Raw genomic sequence first — 23,919 nt, forward strand, 5'->3', positions numbered from 1 at the left:
ACACTATCATCGCAGCCCACACTCTAAACACAGCCTAGACTATCAACACAGCCCACACTCTCAACACAGCCCACACTCTCAACACAGCCCACGCTCTCAACACAGCACACACTCTCAACACAGCCCACACTCTCATCGCAGCCCACACTCTCAACACAGTCCAAACTCACACCACATCCCACACTCTCAACACAGCCAACAACCCAGCCCACACTCTCATCGCAGCCCACACTCTAAACACAGCCTAGACTATCAACACAGCCCACACTCTCAACACAGCCCACACTCTCAACACAGCCCACGCTCTCAACACAGCACACATTCTCACCACAGCCCACACTCTCATCGCAGCCCACACTCTCAACACAGTCCAAACTCACACCACATCCCACACTCTCAACACAGCCAACAACCCAGCCCACACTCTCAACACAGCCCACAATCTCAACACAGACCACACTCTCAACACAGCCCACACTCTCAACACAGCCCACACTCTCAGCACAGCCCACACTCTCAGCACAGCCCACACTCACAACACAGCCCACACTCTCAACACAGTCCAAACTCACACAACATCCCACACTCTCAACACAGCCCACAACACAGCCCACACTCTCATCGCATCCCACACTCTCAACACAGCCCACACACTCAACGCAGCTCGCACTCTCAACACAGCCCACAATCTCAACACAGCCCAGACTCTCATCGCAGACCACAATCTGAAAATAGACCAAACTCACACAACATCCGACTCTCTCAACACAGCCCCCAACACAGCCCACACACTCATCGCAGCCCATACTCTCAACACAGTCCACACTCTCCCCACAGCCCACACTTTCAAAACAGTCCAAACTCGCACCACAGCCCACACTGTCAACACAGCCCACAAGACAGCCTACACGCTCATCGCAGTCCACACTCTCAACGCAGCCCACACTCTCAACACAGACCAGACTCTCAACACAGGCCACACTCTCTCCACAGCCCACACTCTCAACACAGTCCAAACTCACAACACAGCCCACACACTCAAGACAGCCAACAACACAACCCATATTCTCAACACAGCCCACACTCTCAACACAGACCACATTCTCAACACAGCCCTCACTCTCAACACAGCGCACACTCTCAACATAGCCCACACTTTCAACGCAGCCCACACTCTCAGCACAACCCACACTCGCAACACAGTCCACACACTCGACACAGCCCATAACACAGCCCACACTCTCAACACAGCCCACAACACAGCCCATACTTTCAACGCAGCCCACACTCTCAACACAGTCCAAACTCACACCGCAGCCCACACTCTCAACACAGCCCACAATCTCAACATAGCCCACACTCTCAACACAGCCCAAACTCTCAACACAACCCACACTCTCAACACAGCCCACACTCTCAACACAGCCCACACTCTCAACACAGTCCAAACTCACACCCCATCCCACACTCTCAACACAGCCCACACTCTCAACGCAGCCCACACTATCAGCACAACCCACACTCGCAACACAGTCCAGACACTCGACACAGCCCACAACACAGCCCACACTCTCAACACAGCTCACAACACAGCCCATACTCTCAACGCAGCCCACACTGTCAACACAGTCCAAACTCACACCACAGCCCACACTCTCAACACAGCCCACACTCTCAACGCAGCCCACACTCTCAACACAGCCCACACTATCAACACAGCACACACTCTCAACACAACCCACACTCTAAACACAGCCCACACTCTCAACACAGTCCAAACTCACACGACAGACCACACTGTCAACAAAGCCCACAAGACAGCCTACACGCTCATCGAAGCCCACACTCTCAACGCAGCCCACACTCTCTACACAGCCCAGACACTCAACACAGACCAGACTCTTAACACAGGCCACACTTTCACCACAGCCCACACTCTCAACACAGTCCAAACTCACACCACAGCCCACACTGTCAACACAGCCCAGAAGGCAGCCTACACGCTCATTGTAGCCCACACTCTCAACGCAGCCCACACTCTCTACACAGCCCAGACTCTCAACACAGCCCACATTCACAACACAGCCCACACTCTCAACACAGCCCACAAACTCAACACAGCCCAGACTCTCAACACAGCCCACACTCTCAACACAGTCCAAACTCACACCACAGCCCACACTGTCAACATAGCCCACAAGACAGCCTACACGCTCATTGAAGCCCACATTCACAACACAGCCCACACTCTCAACACAGCCCACACACTTAACACAGCCCAGACTCTCAGCACAGCCCACACTCTCAACACAGTCCAAACTCACACCACAGCCCACACTCTCAACACAGCTCAAACACAGCCCATACTCTCAACACAGCCCACACTCTCAACACAGTCCAAACTCACACCACAGCCCACACTCTCAACACAGCCCACGCTCTCAACACAGCCCACACTCTCAACACAGCCCACACTCTCAACTCAGCCCACACTCTCAACACAACCCACACTCTCAACACAGCCCACACTCTCAACACAGTCCAAACTCACACCACAGCCCACACTGTCAACACAGCCCACAAGACAGCCGACACGCTCATTGAAGCCCACACTCTCACCACAGCCCACACTCTCTACACAGCCCAGGCGCTCAACACAGCCCACCTTCACAACACAGCCCACACTCTAAACACAGCCCACACACTCAACACAGCCCAGACTCTCAACACAGCCCACACTCTCAACACAGTCCAAACTTACACCACAGCCCACACACTCAACACAACCCACAACACAGCCCATATTCTCAACACAGCCCACTCTCAACACAGCCCACATTCACAACACAGCCCACACTCTCAACACAGCCCACACTCTCAACACAGCCCACTCTCTCAACACAGCCCACATTCTCAACACAGCCCACGCTCTCAACACAGCCCACACTGTCAACACAGCCCACACACTCTACACAGCCCACACTTTCAACACAGCCCACATTCTCAACACAGCCCACGCTCTCAACACATCCCACACTCTCAACACAGCCCACATTCTCAACACAGACCACACTCTCAACGCAGCCCACACTCTCAACCCAGCCCACACTCTCAACACAGCCCACATTCTCAACACAGCCCACACTCTCAACACAGCCCACATTCACAACACAGCCCACACTTTCAACACAGCCCTCACTATCAACACAGCCCACACTCTCAACACAGCCCACATTCTCAACACTGCCCACGCTCTCAACACAGCCCAGACTGTCAACACAGCCCAGACTGTCAACACAGCCCACACACTCTACACAGCCCACACTCTCAACACAGCCCACACTCTCACCACAGTCCAAACTCACACCACCGCCCACACTCTCAACACAGCCCACACACTCAATACAGCCCACACTCTCAACACAGCCCACACTCTCAACACAGTCCAAACTCACAGCACATCCCACACATTCAACACAGCCCACAACACAGCCCACACTCTCATCGCAGCCCACACTCCAAACGCAGCCCACACTCTCAGCACACCCCACACTCTCATCGCAGCCCACACTCACACCACAGCCCACACTCTCAACACAGTCCAAACTCACACCACATCCCACACTCTCAACACAGCCCACACTCTCAACGCAGCCCACACTCTCAATGCAGCCCACACTCTCAACACAGCCCACATTCTCAACACAGTCCACACTCTCGACACAGCCCACAGCTCAGCCCACGCTCTCAACACAGGCCACAACACAGCCCACACTCTCAACACAGCCCACACTCTCAACGCAGCCCACACTCTCAACACAACACACACTCTCAACACAGCCCACATTCTCATCACAGCCCACACTCTCAACACAGCGCACACTCTCATCGCAGCCCACACTCTCAATACAGCCCGCACTCTCATCACAGCCCACACTCTCAATGCAGCCCACACTCTCAATACAGCCCACACTCTCAACACAGCACACACTCTCAACGCAGCCCACACTCTCACCACAGCCCACACTCTCAACACAGCCCACGCTCTCAACACAGCCCACACTGTCAACACAGCCCACACACTCTACACAGCCCACACTCTCAACACAGCCCACACTTTCAACACAGCCCACATTTTCAACACAGCCCACGCTCTCAACACATCCCACACTCTCAACACAGCCCACATTCTCAACACAGCCCACACTCTCAACGCAGCCCACACTCTCAACCCAGCCCACACTCTCAACACAGCCCACATTCTCAACACAGCCCACACTCTCAACACAGCCCACATTCACAACACAGCCCACACTTTCAACACAGCCCTCACTCTCAACACAGCCCACACTCTCAACACAGCCCACATTCTCAACACTGCCCACGCTCTCAACACAGCCCAGACTGTCAACACAGCCCACACACTCTACACAGCCCACACTCTCAACACAGCCCACACTCTCACCACAGTCCAAACTCACACCACCGCCCACACTCTCAACACAGCCCACACACTCAATACAGCCCACACTCTCAACACAGCCCACACTCTCAACACAGTCCAAACTCACAGCACATCCCACACATTCAACACAGCCCACAACACAGCCCACACTCTCATCGCAGCCCACACTCCAAACGCAGCCCACACTCTCAGCACACCCCACACTCTCATCGCAGCCCACACTCACACCACAGCCCACACTCTCAACACAGTCCAAACTCACACCACATCCCACACTCTCAACACAGCCCACACTCTCAACGCAGCCCACAGTCTCAATGCAGCCCACACTCTCAACACAGCCCACATTCTCAACACAGTCCACACTCTCGACACAGCCCACAGCTCAGCCCACGCTCTCAACACAGGCCACAACACAGCCCACACTCTCAACACAGCCCACACTCTCAACGCAGCACACACTCTCAACACAACACACACTCTCAACACAGCCCACATTCTCATCACAGCCCACACTCTCAACACAGCGCACACTCTCATCGCAGCCCACACTCTCAATACAGCCCGCACTCTCATCACAGCCCACACTCTCAATGCAGCCCACACTCTCAATACAGCCCACACTCTCAACACAGCACACACTCTCAACGCAGCCCACACTCTCACCACAGCCCACACTCTCAACACAGCCCACATTCTCAACACAGCCCACTCTCTCAATACAGCCCACACTCTCAACACAGCCCACACTCTCAACACAGCCCACACTCTCAATACAGCCCACACTCTCAACACAGCCCGCACTCTCTACGCAGCCCACATTCTCACGACAGCCCACGCTCTCAAACAGCCCACACTCTCAACACAGCCCACACTCTCAAGACAGTCCAAACTAACACCACAGCCCACACTCTCAACACAGCCCACACTCTCAACACAGCCCACACTCTCAACACAGCCCACACTCTCAACACAAACCACACTCTCAACACAAACCACACTCTCAACACAGCCCACACACTCTACACAGACCACACACTCAACACAGCCCACACTCTCAACACAGCCCAAACTCATACCCCATCCCACACTCTCAACACAGCCCACATTCTCAACACAGCCCACACTCTCAACACAGCCCAAACTCACACCACATCCCACACTCTCAACACAGCCCACAGTCTCAACACAGCCCACACTCTCAACAAAGTCCAAACTAACACCACAGCCCACACTCTCAACACATCCCACACACTCAACACAGCCGACACTCTCAACACAGCCCACACTCTCAACACAGTCCACACTCTCAACACAGCCCACACTCTCACCACAGCCCACACTCTCAACACAACCCACACACTCTACACAGCCCACACTCTCAACACAGCCCACATTCTCAACACTGCCCACACTCTCAACACAGCCCACACTCTCAACACAGTCCAAACTCACACCACATCCCACACTCTCAACACAGCCCACACTCTCGACACATCCCACAACACAGACAACACTCTCAACACAGCCCACAACACAGCCCACTCTCTCATCACAGCCCACACTCTCATAGCAGACAACACTCTCAACACAGTCCAAACTCGCAGCACTTCCCACACTCTCAACACAGCCCACAACACAGCCCAGACTCTCATCGCAGCCCACACTCTCAACACAACCCACACTCTCAACACAGTCTAAACTCACACCACATCCGACACTCTCAACACAGCCCACACTCTCAATGCAGCCCACACTCTCAACACAACCCACACTCTGAACACAGCCCACACTCTCAACGCAGCCCACACTCTCAACACAGTCCAAACTCACAACACATCCCACATTCTCAAAACAGCCCACAATCTCAACGCAGCCCACACTCTCAGCACAACCCACATTCGCAACACAGTCCACACACTCGACACAGCCCACAACGCAGCCCACACTCTCAACACAGCCCACAACACAGCCCACACTCTCAATGCAGCCCACACTCTCAACACAGTCCAAAGTCTCACCACAGCCCACACTCACAACACAGCCCACACTCTCAACACAGCCCACACTCTCAACACAGCCCACACTCTCAACACAACCCACACTCTCAACACAGTCCAAACTCACACCACAGCCCACACTCTCAACACAGCCCACACTCTCACCATAGTCCAAACTCACACCACAGCCCACACTCTCAGCACAGCCCACACTCTCAACACAGCCCACACTCTCAACACAGCCCACAATCTCAACGCAGCCCACACTCTCAACACAGTCCAACTCACACCACATACTACACTCTCAACACAGCCCACACTCTCAGCGCAGCCCACACTCTCAACACAACCCACACTCTAAACACAGCCCACACTCTCAACACAGCCCACACTCTCATCGCAGCCCACACTCTCATCGCAGCCCACACTCTCAACACAGTCCAAACTCACACCACATCCCACATTCTCAACACAGCCCACACTCTCAACGCAGCCCACACTCTCTACACAGCCCACACTCTCAACACAACCCACACTCTAAACACAGCCCACACTCTCAACACAGCCCACACTCTCATCGCAGCCCACACTCTCATCGCAGCCCACACTCTCAACACAGTCCAAACTCACACCACATCCCACATTCTCAACACAGCCCACACTCTCAACGCAGCCCACACTCTCAACACAGTCCAAACTCACACCACAGCCCACACTCTCAACACAGCCCACACTCTCAACGCAGCCCACACTCTCAACACAGCCCACACTATCAACACAGCACACACTCTCAACACAACCCACACTCTAAACACAGCCCACACTCTCAACACAGTCCAAACTCACACGACAGACCACACTGTCAACAAAGCCCACAAGACAGCCTACACGCTCATCGAAGCCCACACTCTCAACGCAGCCCACACTCTCTACACAGCCCAGACACTCAACACAGACCAGACTCTTAACACAGGCCACACTTTCACCACAGCCCACACTCTCAACACAGTCCAAACTCACACCACAGCCCACACTGTCAACACAGCCCAGAAGGCAGCCTACACGCTCATTGTAGCCCACACTCTCACCACAGCCCACACTCTCTACACAGCCCAGACTCTCAACACAGCCCACATTCACAACACAGCCCACACTCTCAACACAGCCCACAAACTCAACACAGCCCAGACTCTCAACACAGCCCACACTCTCAACACAGTCCAAACTCACACCACAGCCCACACTGTCAACATAGCCCACAAGACAGCCTACACGCTCATTGAAGCCCACATTCACAACACAGCCCACACTCTCAACACAGCCCACACACTTAACACAGCCCAGACTCTCAGCACAGCCCACACTCTCAACACAGTCCAAACTCACACCACAGCCCACACTCTCAACACAGCTCAAACACAGCCCATACTCTCAACACAGCCCACACTCTCAACACAGTCCAAACTCACACCACAGCCCACACTCTCAACACAGCCCACGCTCTCAACACAGCCCACACTCTCAACACAGCCCACACTCTCAACTCAGCCCACACTCTCAACACAACCCACACTCTCAACACAGCCCACACTCTCAACACAGTCCAAACTCACACCACAGCCCACACTGTCAACACAGCCCACAAGACAGCCGACACGCTCATTGAAGCCCACACTCTCACCACAGCCCACACTCTCTCCACAGCCCAGACTCTCAACACAGCCCACCTTCACAACACAGCCCACACTCTAAACACAGCCCACACACTCAACACAGCCCAGACTCTCAACACAGCCCACACTCTCAACACAGTCCAAACTTACACCACAGCCCACACACTCAACACAACCCACAACACAGCCCACATTCTCAACACAGCCCACTCTCAACACAGCCCACATTCACAACACAGCCCACACTCTCAACACAGCCCACACTCTCAACACAGCCCACTCTCTCAACACAGCCCACATTCTCAACACAGCCCACGCTCTCAACACAGCCCACACTGTCAACACAGCCCACACACTCTACACAGCCCACACTCTCAACACAGCCCACACTTTCAACACAGCCCACATTCTCAACACAGCCCACGCTCTCAACACATCCCACACTCTCAACACAGCCCACATTCTCAACACAGCCCACACTCTCAACGCAGCCCACACTCTCAACCCAGCCCACACTCTCAACACAGCCCACATTCTCAACACAGCCCACACTCTCAACACAGCCCACATTCACAACACAGCCCACACTTTCAACACAGCCCTCACTCTCAACACAGCCCACACTCTCAACACAGCCCACATTCTCAACACTGCCCACGCTGTCAACACAGCCCAGACTGTCAACACAGCCCACACACTCTACACAGCCCACACTCTCAACACAGCCCACACTCTCACCACAGTCCAAACTCACACCACCGCCCACACTCTCAACACAGCCCACACACTCAATACAGCCCACACTCTCAACACAGCCCACACTCTCAACACAGTCCAAACTCACAGCACATCCCACACATTCAACACAGCCCACAATACAGCCCACACTCTCATCGCAGCCCACACTCCAAACGCAGCCCACACTCTCAGCACACCCCACACTCTCATCGCAGCCCACACTCACACCACAGCCCACACTCTCAACACAGTCCAAACTCACACCACATCCCACACTCTCAACACAGCCCACACTCTCAACGCAGCCCACACTCTCAATGCAGCCCACACTCTCAACACAGCCCACATTCTCAACACAGTCCACACTCTCGACACAGCCCACAGCTCAGCCCACGCTCTCAACACAGGCCACAACACAGCCCACACTCTCAACACAGCCCACACTCTCAACACAGCCCACGCTCTCAACACATCCCACACTCTCAACACAGCCCACATTCTCAACACAGCCCACACTCTCAACGCAGCCCACACTCTCAACCCAGCCCACACTCTCAACACAGCCCACATTCTCAACACAGCCCACACTCTCAACACGGCCCACATTCACAACACAGCCCACACTTTCAACACAGCCCTCACTCTAAACACAGCCCACACTCTCAACACAGCCCACATTCTCAACACTGCCCACGCTCTCAACACAGCCCAGACTGTCAACACAGCCCACACACTCTACACAGCCCACACTCTCAACACAGCCCACAATCTCACCACAGTCCAAACTCACACCACCGCCCACACTCTCAACACAGCCCACACACTCAATACAGCCCACACTCTCAACACAGCCCACACTCTCAACACAGTCCAAACTCACAGCACATCCCACACATTCAACACAGCCCACAACACAGCCCACACTCTCATCGCAGCCCACACTCCAAACGCAGCCCACACTCTCAGCACACCCCACACTCTCATCGCAGCCCACACTCACACCACAGCCCACACTCTCAACACAGTCCAAACTCACACCACATCCCACACTCTCAACACAGCCCACACTCTCAACGCAGCCCACACTCTCAATGCAGCCCACACTCTCAACACAGCCCACATTCTCAACACAGTCCACACTCTCGACACAGCCCACAGCTCAGCCCACGCTCTCAACACAGGCCACAACACAGCCCACACTCTCAACACAGCCCACACTCTCAACGCAGCCCACACTCTCAACACAACCCACACTCTCAACACAGCCCACATTCTCATCACAGCCCACACTCTCAACACAGCGCACACTCTCATCGCAGCCCACACTCTCAATACAGCCCGCACTCTCATCACAGCCCACACTCTCAATGCGGCCCACACTCTCAATACAGCCCACACTCTCAACACAGCACACACTCTCAACGCAGCCCACACTCTCACCACAGCCCACACTCTCAACACAGCCCACATTCTCAACACAGCCCACACTCTCAATACAGCCCACACTCTCAACACAGCCCACACTCTCAACACAGCCCACACTCTCAATACAGCCCACACTCTCAACACATTCCGCACTCTCTACGCAGCCCACATTCTCACGACAGCCCACGCTCTCAAACAGCCCACACTCTCAACACAGCCCACACTCTCAAGACAGTCCAAACTAACACCACAGCCCACACTCTCAACACAGCCCACACTCTCAACACAGCCCACACTCTCAACACAGCCCACACTCTCAACACAAACCACACTCTCAACACAAACCACACTCTCAACACAGCCCACACACTCTACACAGACCACACACTCAACACAGCCCACACTCTCAACACAGCCCAAACTCACACCCCATCCCACACTCTCAACACAGCCCACATTCTCAACACAGCCCACACTCTCAACACAGCCCAAACTCACACCACATCCCACACTCTCAACACAGCCCACAGTCTCAACACAGCCCACACTCTCAACAAAGTCCAAACTAACACCACAGCCCACACTCTCAACACATCCCACACACTCAACACAGCCGACACTCTCAACACAGCCCACACTCTCAACACAGTCCACACTCTCAACACAGCCCACACTCTCACCACAGCCCACACTCTCAACACAACCCACACACTCTACACAGCCCACACTCTCAACACAGCCCACATTCTCAACACTGCCCACACTCTCAACACAGCCCACACTCTCAACACAGTCCAAACTCACACCACATCCCACACTCTCAACACAGCCCACACTCTCGACACATCCCACAACACAGACCACACTCTCAACACAGCCCACAACACAGCTCACTCTCTCATCACAGCCCACACTCTCATAGCAGACAACACTCTCAACACAGTCCAAACTCGCACCACTTCCCACACTCTCAACACAGCCCACAACACAGCCCAGACTCTCATCGCAGCCCACACTCTCAACACAACCCACACTCTCAACACAGTCTAAACTCACGCCACATCCGACACTCTCAACACAGCCCACACTCTCAATGCAGCCCACACTCTCAACACAACCCACACTCTGAACACAGCCCACACTCTCAACGCAGCCCACACTCTCAACACAGTCCAAACTCACAACACATCCCACATTCTCAAAACAGCCCACAATCTCAACGCAGCCCACACTCTCAGCACAACCCACATTCGCAACACAGTCCACACACTCGACACAGCCCACAACGCAGCCCACACTCTCAACACAGCCCACAACACAGCCCACACTCTCAATGCAGCCCACACTCTCAACACAGTCCAAACTCTCACCACAGCCCACACTCACAACACAGCCCACACTCTCAACACAGCCCACACTCTCAACACAGCCCACACTCTCAACACAACCCACACTCTCAACACAGTCCAAACTCACACCACAGCCCACACTCTCAACACAGCCCACACTCTCACCATAGTCCAAACTCACACCACAGCCCACACTCTCAGCACAGCCCACACTCTCAACACAGCCCACACTGTCAACACAGCCCACAATCTCAACGCAGCCCACACTCTCAACACAGTCCAACTCACACCACATACTACACTCTCAACACAGCCCACACTCTCAGCGCAGCCCACACTCTCAACACAACCCACACTCTAAATACAGCCCACACTCTCAACACAGCCCACACTCTCATCGCAGCCCACACTCTCATCGCAGCCCACACTCTCAACACAGTCCAAACTCACACCACATCCCACATTCTCAACACAGCCCACACTCTCAACGCAGCCCACACTCTCTACACAGCCCACACTCTCAACACAACCCACACTCAAAACACAGCCCACACTCTCAACACAGCCCACACTCTCATCGCAGCCCACACTCTCATCGCAGCCCACACTCTCAACACAGTCCAAACTCACACCACATCCCACATTCTCAACACAGCCCACACTCTCAACGCAGCCCACACTCTCTACACAGCCCACACTCACAACACAGCCCACACTCTCAACACCGCCCACACTCTCAACACAGCCCACACTCTCAACACAACCCACACTCTCAACACAGTCCAAACTCACACCACAGCCCACACTCTCAACACAGCCCACACTCTCACCATAGTCCAAACTCACACCACAGCCCACACTCTCAGCACAGCCCACACTCTCAACACAGCCCACACTCTCAACACAGCCCACAATCTCAACGCAGCCCACACTCTCAACACAGTCCAACTCACACCACATACTACACTCTCAACACAGCCCACACTCTCAGCGCAGCCCACACTCTCAACACAACCCACACTCTAAACACAGCCCACACTCTCAACACAGCCCACACTCTCATCGCAGCCCACACTCTCATCGCAGCCCACACTCTCAACACAGTCCAAACTCACACCACATCCCACATTCTCAACACAGCCCACACTCTCAACGCAGCCCACACTCTCTACACAGCCCACACTCTCAACACAGCCCACACTCTCAACACAACCCACACTCTCAACACAGTCCAAACTCACACCACAGCCCACACTCTCAACACAGCCCACACTCTCACCATAGTCCAAACTCACACCACAGCGCACACTCTCAGCACAGCCCACACTCTTAACACAGCCCACTCTCTCAACACTGCCCACACTCTCAACACAGCCCACACTCTCAACACAGCCCTCAATCTCAACACAGCCCACACTCTCATCGCAGCCCACACTCTCAGCACAACCCACACTCGCAACACAGTCCACACACTCGACACAGCCCACAACACAGCCTACACTCTCAACATAACCCACAACACAGCCCATACTCTCAACGCAGCCCACACTCTCAACACAGTCCAAACTCACACCACAGCCCACACTCTCAACACAGCCCACACTCTCAACACAGCCCACACTCTCAACAGAACCCACACTCTCAACACAGCCCACAATCTCAACACAGCCCACATTCACAACACAGCCCACACTTTCAACACAGCCCTCACTCTCAACACAGCCCACACTCTCAACACAGCCCACATTCTCAACACTGCCCACGCTCTCAACACAGCCCAGACTGTCAACACAGCCCACACACTCTACACAGCCCACACTCTCAACACAGCCCACACTCTCACCACAGTCCAAACTCACACCACCGCCCACACTCTCAACACAGCCCACACACTCAATACAGCCCACACTCTCAACACAGCCCACACTCTCAACACAGTCCAAACTCACAGCACATCCCACACATTCAACACAGCCCACAACACAGCCCACACTCTCATCGCAGCCCACACTCCAAACGCAGCCCACACTCTCAGCACACCCCACACTCTCATCGCAGCCCACACTCACACCACAGCCCACACTCTCAACACAGTCCAAACTCACACCACATCCCACACTCTCAACACAGCCCACACTCTCAACGCAGCCCACACTCTCAATGCAGCCCACACTCTCAACACAGCCCACATTCTCAACACAGTCCACACTCTCGACACAGCCCACAGCTCAGCCCACGCTCTCAACACAGGCCACAACACAGCCCACACTCTCAACACAGCCCACACTCTAAACACAGCCCACACTCTCAACACAACACACACTCTCAACACAGCCCACATTCTCATCACAGCCCACACTCTCAACACAGCGCACACTCTCATCGCAGCCCACACTCTCAATACAGCCCGCACTCTCATCACAGCCCACACTCTCAATGCAGCCCACACTCTCAATACAGCCCACACTCTCAACACAGCACACACTCTCAACGCAGCCCACACTCTCACCACAGCCCACACTCTCAACACAGCCCACATTCTCAACACAGCCCACACTCTCAATACAGCCCACACTCTCAACACAGCCCACACTCTCAACACAGCCCACACTCTCAATACAGCCCACACTCTCAACACAGCCCGCACTCTCTACGCAGCCCACATTCTCACGACAGCCCACGCTCTCAAACAGTCCACACTCTCAACACAGCCCACACTCTCAAGACAGTCCAAACTAACACCACAGCCCACACTCTCAACACAGCCCACACTCTCAACACAGCCCACACTCTCAACACAGCCCACACTCTCAACACAAACAACACTCTCAACACAAACCACACTCTCAACACAGCCCACACACTCTACACAGACCACACACTCAACACAGCCCACACTCTCAACACAGCCCAAACTCACACCCCATCCCACACTCTCAACACAGCCCACATTCTCAACACAGCCCACACTCTCAACACAGCCCAAACTCACACCACATCCCACACTCTCAACACAGCCCACAGTCTCAACACAGCCCACACTCTCAACAAAGTCCAAACTAACACCACAGCCCACACTCTCAACATATCCCACACACTCAACACAGCCGACACTCTCAACACAGCCCACACTCTCAACACAGTCCACACTCTCAACACAGCCCACACTCTCACCACAGCCCACACTCTCAACACAACCCACACACTCTACACAGCCCACACTCTCAACACAGCCCACATTCTCAACACTGCCCACACTCTCAACACAGCCCACACTCTCAACACAGTCCAAACTCACACCACATCCCACACTCTCAACACAGCCCACACTCTCGACACATCCCACAACACAGACCACACTCTCAACACAGCCCACAACACAGCCCACTCTCTCATCACAGCCCACACTCTCATAGCAGACAACACTCTCAACACAGTCCAAACTCGCACCACTTCCCACACTCTCAACACAGCCCACAACACAGCCCACACTCTCATCGCAGCCCACACTCTCAACACAACCCACACTCTCAACACAGTCTAAACTCACACCACATCCGACACTCTCAACACAGCCCACACTCTCAATGCAGCCCACACTCTCAACACAACCCACACTCTGAACACAGCCCACACTCTCAACGCAGCCCACACTCTCAACACAGTCCAAACTCACAACACATCCCACATTCTCAAAACAGCCCACAATCTCAACGCAGCCCACACTCTCAGCACAACCCACATTCGCAACACAGTCCACACACTCGACACAGCCCACAACGCAGCCCACACTCTCAACACAGCCCACAACACAGCCCACACTCTCAATGCAGCCCACACTCTCAACACAGTCCAAACTCTCACCACAGCCCACACTCACAACACAGGCCACACTCTCAACACAGCCCACACTCTCAACACAGCCCACACTCTCAACACAACCCACACTCTCAACACAGTCCAAACTCATACCACAGCCCACACTCTCAACACAGCCCACACACTCACCATAGTCCAAACTCACACCACAGCCCACACTCTCAGCACAGCCCACACTCTCAACACAGCCCACACTCTCAACACAGCCCACAATCTCAACGCAGCCCACACTCTCAACACAGTCCGACTCACACCACATACTACACTCTCAACACAGCCCACACTCTCAGCGCAGCCCACACTCTCAACACAACCCACACTCTAAACACAGCCCACACTCTCAACACAGCCCACACTCTCATCGCAGCCCACACTCTCATCGCAGCCCACACTCTCAACACAGTCCAAACTCACACCACATCCCACATTCTCAACACAGCCCACACTCTCAACGCAGCCCACACTCTCTACACAGCCCACACTCTCAACACAACCCACACTCTAAACACAGCCCACACTCTCAACACAGCCCACACTCTCATCGCAGCCCACACTCTCATCGCAGCCCACACTCTCAACACAGTCCAAACTCACACCACATCCCACATTCTCAACACAGCCCACACTCTCAACGCAGCCCACACTCTCTACACAGCCCACACTCACAACACAGCCCACACTCTCAACACAGCCCACACTCTCAACACAGCCCACACTCTCAACACAACCCACACTCTCAACACAGTCCAAACTCACACCACAGCCAACACTCTCAACACAGCCCACACTCTCACCATAGTCCAAACTCACACCACAGCACACACTCTCAGCACAGCCCACACTCTCAACACAGCCCACACTCTCAACACAGCCCACAATCTCAACGCAGCCCACACTCTCAACACAGTCCAACTCACACCACATACTACACTCTCAACACAGCCCACACTCTCAGCGCAGCCCACACTCTCAACACAACCCACACTCTAAACACAGCCCACACTCACACCACATCCCACATTCTCAACACAGCCCACACTCTCAGCGCAGCCCACACTCTCTACACAGCCCACACTCTCAACACAGCCCACACTCTCAACACAACCCACACTCTCAACACAGTCCAAACTCACACCACAGCCCACACTCTCAACACAGCCCACACTCTCACCATAGCCCAAACTCACACCACAGCCCACACTCTCAGCACAGCCCACACTCTTAACACAGCCCACTCTCTCAACACTGCCCACACTCTCAACACAGCCCACACTCTCAACACAGCCCTCAATCTCAACACAGCCCACAGTCTCATCGCAGCCCACACTCTCAGCACAACCCACAATCGCAACACAGTCCACACACTCGACACAGCCCACAACACAGCCCACACTCTCAACATAACCCACAACACAGCCCATACTCTCAACGCAGCCCACACTCTCAACACAGTCCAAACTCACACCACAGCCCACACTCTCAACACAGCCCACACTCTCAACACAGCCCACACTCTCAACAGAACCCACACTCTCAACACAGCCCACAATCTCAACACAGCCCACAGTCTCAATACAGTCCAAACTCACACCACATCCCACACTCTCAACACAGCCCACACTATCAACGCAGCCCACACTCTCAGCACAACCCACACTCGCAACACAGTCCACACACTCGACACAGCCCTCAACACAGCCCACACTCTCAACACAGCCCACAACACAGCCCATACTCTCAACGCAGCCCACACTCTCAAAACAGTCCAAACTCACACCACAGCCCACACTCTCAACACAGCCCACACTCTCAACACAGCCCACAGTCTCAACACAGCCCACACTCTCAACACAGCCCACACTCTCAACACAGCCCACACTCTCAACACAGCCCACACTCTCAACACAGACCAAACTCACACCCCATCCCACACTCTCAACACAGCCCACACTCTCAACGCAGCCCACACTCTCAGCACAACCCACACTCGCAACACAGTCCAGACACTCGACACAGCCCACAACACAGCCCACCCTCTCAACACAGCCCACAACGCAGCCCACACTCTCAGCACAACCCAAACTCTCAACACAGCCCACACTCTCAACACAGCCCACACTCTCAACGCAGCCCACACTCTCAGCACAACCCACACTCGCAACACAGTCCACACACTCGACACAGCCCACAACACAGCCCTCACTCTCAACACAGCCCACAACACCGCCCATACTCTCAACGCAGCCCACACTCTCAACACAGCCCACACTCTCAGCACAGCCCACACTCTCAACACAGCCCACACTCTCAACACAACCCACACTCTCAACACAGCCCACACTCTCAACACAGCCCACACTCTCAACACAGTCCAAACTCACACCCCATCCCACACTCTCAACACAGCCCACACTCTCAACGCAGCCCACACTCTCAGCACAACCCACACTCGCAACACAGTCCAGACACTCGACACAGCCCACAACACAGCCCACCCTCTCAACACAGCCCACAACACAGCCCATACTCTCAACGCAGCCCGCACTCTCAACACAGTCCAATCTCACACCACAGCCCACACTCTCAACACAGCCCACACTCTCAACACAGCCCACAGTCTCAACACAGCCCACACTCTCAACACAGCCCACACTCTCAACACAGCCCACACTCTCAACACAGCCCACACTCTCAACACAGACCAAACTCACACCCCATCCCACACTCTCAACACAGCCCACACTCTCAACGCAGTCCACATTCTCAGCACAACCCACACTCGCAACACAGTCCAGACACTCGACACAGCCCACAACACAGCCCACACTCTCAACACAGCCCGCAACACAGCCCATACTCTCAACGCAGCCCACACTCTCAACACAGTCCAAACTCACACCACAGCCCACACTGTCAACGCAGCCCACACTCTCAACACTGTCCAAACTCTCAACACAGTCCAAACTCACAACACTGCCCACACTCTCAACACAGCCCACACTCTCAACACAGCCCACACTCTCAACACAGCCAACACTCTCATCGCAGCCCACACTCTCAACACAGTCCAAACTCACACCACAGCCCACACGCTCAACACTACCCACAACAAAGCACACATTCTCAACACAGCACACGCTCTCAACACAGCCCACATTCACAACACAGCCCACACTCTCAACACAGCCCACACACTCAACACAGCCCAGACTCACAACACAGCCCACACTCTCAACACAGTCCAAACTCACACCACAGCCCACACACTCAACACAACCAACAACACAGCCCACACTCTCAACACAGCCCACATTCACAACACAGCCAACACTCTCAGCACAGCCCACACTCTCAACACAGCCCACACTATCATCGCAGCCCACACTCTAAACACAGCCTAGACTATCAACACAGCCCACACTCTCAACACAGCCCACACTCTCAACACAGCCCACGCTCTCAACACAGCACACACTCTCACCACAGCCCACACTCTCATCGCAGCCCACACTCTCAACACAGTCCAAACTCACACCACATCCCACACTCTCAACACAGCCAACCATCCAGCCCACACTCTCAACACAGCCCACAATCTCAACACAGACCACACTCTCAACACAGCCCACACTCTCAACACAGCCCACACTCTCAGCACAGCCCACACTCTCAACACAGTCCAAACTCACACAACATCCCACACTCTCAACACAGCCCACAACACAGCCCACACTCTCATCGCATCCCACACTCTCAACACAGCCGACACACTCAACGCAGCTCGCACTCTCAACACAGCCCACAATCTCAACATATCCCAGACTCTCATCGCAGACCACACTCTCAACATAGACCAAACTCACACAACATCCCACTCTCTCAACACAGCCCACAACACAGCCCACACTCTCATCGCAGCCCATACTCTCAACACAGTCCACACTCTCACCACAGCCCACACTCTCAAAACAGTCCAAACTCGCACCACAGCCCACACTGTCAACACAGCCCACAAGACAGCCTACACGCTCATCGCAGTCCACACTCTCAACGCAGCCCACACTCTCAACACAGACCAGACTCTCAACAAAGGCCACACTCTCACCACAGCCCACACTCTCAACACAGTCCAAACTCACACCACAGCCCACACACCCAAGACAGCCAACACCACAACCCATATTCTCAACACAGCCCACACTCTCAACACAGACCACATTCTCAACACAGCCCTCACTCTCAACACAGCGCACACTCTCATCGCAGCCCAGTATCTCAGCACAACCCACACTCTCAACACAGCCCACACTCTCAACATAGCCCATACTCTCAACGCAGCCCACACTCTCAGCACAACCCACACTCGCAACACAGTCCACACACTCGACACAGCCCATAACACAGCCCACACTCTCAACACAGCCCACAACACAGCCCATACTCTCAACGCAGCCCACACTCTCAACACATTCCAATTTCACACCGCAGCCCACACTCTCAACACAGCCCACAATCTCAACACAGCCCACACTCTCAACACAGCCCACACTCTCAACACAACCCACACTCTCAACACAGCCCACACTCTCAACACAGCCCACACTCTCAACACAGTCCAAACACACACCCCAGCCCACACTCTCAACACAGCCCACACTCTCAACGCAGCCCACACTATCAGCACAACCCACACTCGCAACACAGTCCAGACATTCGACAAAGCCCACATCACAGCCCACACTCTCAACACAGCTCACAACACAGCCCATACTCTCAACGCAGCCCACACTCTCTACACAGCCCACACTCTCAACGCAGCCCACACTCTCAACACAGCCCACACTCTCAACACAGCCCACACTCTCAACACAACCCACACTCTCAACACAGCCCACACTCTCAACACAGTCCAAACTCACACGACAGACAACACTGTCAACAAAGCCCACAAGACAGCCTACACGCTCATCGAAGCCCACACTCTCAACGCAGCCCACACTCTCTACACAGCCCAGACACTCAACACAGACCAGACTCTTAACACAGGCCACACTTTCACCACAGCCCACACTCTCAACACAGTCCAAACTCACACCACAGCCCACACTGTCAACACAGCCCAGAAGGCAGCCTACACGCTCATTGTAGACAACACTCTCACCACAACCCACACTCTCTACACAGCCCAGACTCTCAACACAGCCCACATTCACAACACAGCCCACACTCTCAACACAGCCCACACACTCAACACAGCCCAGACTCTCAACACAGCCCTCACTCTCAACACAGTCCAAACTCACACCACAGCCCACACTCTCAACACAGCTCACAACACAGCCCATACTCTCAACGCAGCCCACACTCTAAACAGAGTCCAAACTCACACCACAGCCCACACTCTCAACACAGCCCACACTCTCAACACAACCCACACTCTCAACACAACCCACACTCTCAACACAGCCCACACTCTCAACACAGTCCAAACTCACACCCCAGCCCACACTCTCAACACAGTCCAAACTCACACCACAGAACACACTGTCAACACAGCCCACAAGACAGCCTACACGCTCATCGAAGCCCACACTCTCAACGCAGCCCACACTCTCTACACAGCCCAGACTCTCAACACAGACCAGACTCTCAACACAGGCCACACTTTCACCACAGCTCACAAGACAGCCGACACGCTCATTGAAGCCCACTCTCTCACCACAGCCCACACTCTCTACACAGCCCAGACTCTCAACACAGCCCACATTCACAACACAGCCCACACTCTAAACAGAGCCCACACAGTCAACACAGCCCAGACTCTCAACACAGCCAACACTCTCAACACAGTCCAAACTCTCAACGCAGCCCACACTCTCAATACAGCCCACACTCTCAACACAGCACACACTCTCAACGCAGCCCACACTCTCACCACAGCCCACACTCTCAACACAGCCCACACTCTCAACACAACCCACACTCTCAACACAACCCACACTCTCAACACAGCCCACACTCTCAACACAGTCCAAACTCACACCCCAGCCCATACTCTCAACACAGCCCACACTCTCAACGCAGCCCACACTATCAGCACAACCCACACTCGCAACACAGTCCAGACATTCGACACAGCCCACATCACAGCCCACACTCTCAACACAGCTCACAACACAGCCCATACTCTCAACGCAGCCCACACTCTCAACACAGTCCAAACTCACACCACAGCCCACACTCTCAACACAGCCGACACACTCAAAGCAGCTCGCACTCTCAACACAGCCCACAATCTCAACACAGACCAGACTCTCATCGCAGACCACACTCTCAACATAGACCAAACTCACACAACATCCCACTCTCTCAACACAGCCCACAACACAGCCCACACTCTCATCGCAGCCCATACTCTCAACACAGTCCACACTCTCACCACAGCCCACACTCTCAAAACAGTCCAAACTCGCACCACAGCCCACACTGTCAACACAACCCACAAGACAGCCTACACGCTCATCGCAGTCCACACTCTCAACGCAGCCCACACTCTCAACACAGAACACTCTCAACACAGGCCACACTCTTACCACAGCCCACACTCTCAACACAGTCCAAACTCACACCACAGCCCACAGACTCAAGACAGCCAACAACACAACCCATATTCTCAACACAGCCCACACTCTCAACACAGACCACATTCTCAACACAGCCCTCACTCTCAACACAGCGCACAGTCTCATCGCAGCCCAGCATCTCAGCACAACCCACACTCTCAACACAGCCCACACTCTCAACATAGCCCACACTCTCAACGCAGCCCACACTCTCAGCACAACCCACACTCGCAACACAGTCCACACACTCGACACAGCCCATAACACAGCCCACACTCTCAACACAGCCCACAACACAGCCCATACTCTCAACGCAGCCCACACTCTCAACACAGTCCAAACTCACACCGCAGCCCACACTCTCAACACAGCCCACAATCTCAACACAGCCCACACTCTCAACACAGCCCACACTCTCAACACAACCCACACTCTCAACACAGCCCATACTCTCAACACAGCCCACACTCTCAACACAGTCCAAACTCACACCCCAGCCCACACTCTCAACACAGCCCACACTCTCAACGCAGCCCACACTATCAGCACAACCCACACTCGCAACACAGTCCAGACATTCGACACAGCCCACATCTCAGCCCACACTCTCAACACAGCTCACAACACAGCCCATACTCTCAACGCAGCCCACACTCTCAACACAGCCCACACTCTCAACGCAGCCCACACACTCAACACAGCCCACACTCTCAACACAGCCCACACTCTCAACACAACCCACACTCTCAACACAGCCCACACTCTCAGCACAGTCCAAACTCACACGACAGACCACACTGTCAACAAAGCCCACAAGACAGCCTACAAGCTCATCGAAGCCCACACTCTCAACGCAGCCCACACTCTCTACACAGCCCAGACACTCAACACAGACCTGACTCTTAACACAGGCCACACTTTCACCACAGCCCACACTCTCAACACAGTCCAAACTCTCACCACAGCCCACACTCTCTACACAGCCCAGACTCTCAACACAGCCCACATTCACAACACAGCCCACACTCTCAACACAGCCCACACACTCAACACAGCCCAGACTCTCAACACAGCCCACACTCTCAACACAGTCCAAACTCACACCACAGCCCACACTCTCAACACAGCTCACAACACAGCCCATACTCTCAACGCAGCCCACACTCTCAACAGAGTCCAAACTCACACCACAGCCCACACTCTCAACACAGCCCACGCTCTCAACACAGCCCACACTCTCAACACAGCCCACACTCTCAACTCAGCCCACACTCTCAACACAACCCACACTCTCAACACAGCCCACACTCTCAACACAGTCCAAACTCACACCACAGACCACACTGTCAACACAGCCCACAAGACAGCCTCCACGCTCATCGAAGCCCACACTCTCAACGCAGCCCACACTCTCTACACAGCCCAGACTCTCAACACAGACCAGACTCTCAACACAGGCCACACTTTCTCCACAGCTCACACTCTCAACACAGTCCAAACTCACACCACAGCCCACACTGTCAACACAGCCCACAAGACAGCCGACACGCTCATTGAAGCCCACTCTCTCACCACAGCCCACACTCTCTACACAGCCCAGACTCTCAACACAGCCCACATTCACAACACAGCCCACACTCTAAACAGAGCCCACACACTCAACACAGCCCAGACTCTCAACACAGCCCACACTCTCAACACAGTCCAAACTCTCAACGCAGCCCACACTCTCAATACAGCCCACACTCTCAACACAGCACACACTCT

The sequence above is a fragment of the Scyliorhinus torazame genome, chromosome 1 (assembly GCF_047496885.1).
Source record: "Scyliorhinus torazame isolate Kashiwa2021f chromosome 1, sScyTor2.1, whole genome shotgun sequence".
NCBI lineage: Eukaryota > Metazoa > Chordata > Chondrichthyes > Carcharhiniformes > Scyliorhinidae > Scyliorhinus > Scyliorhinus torazame.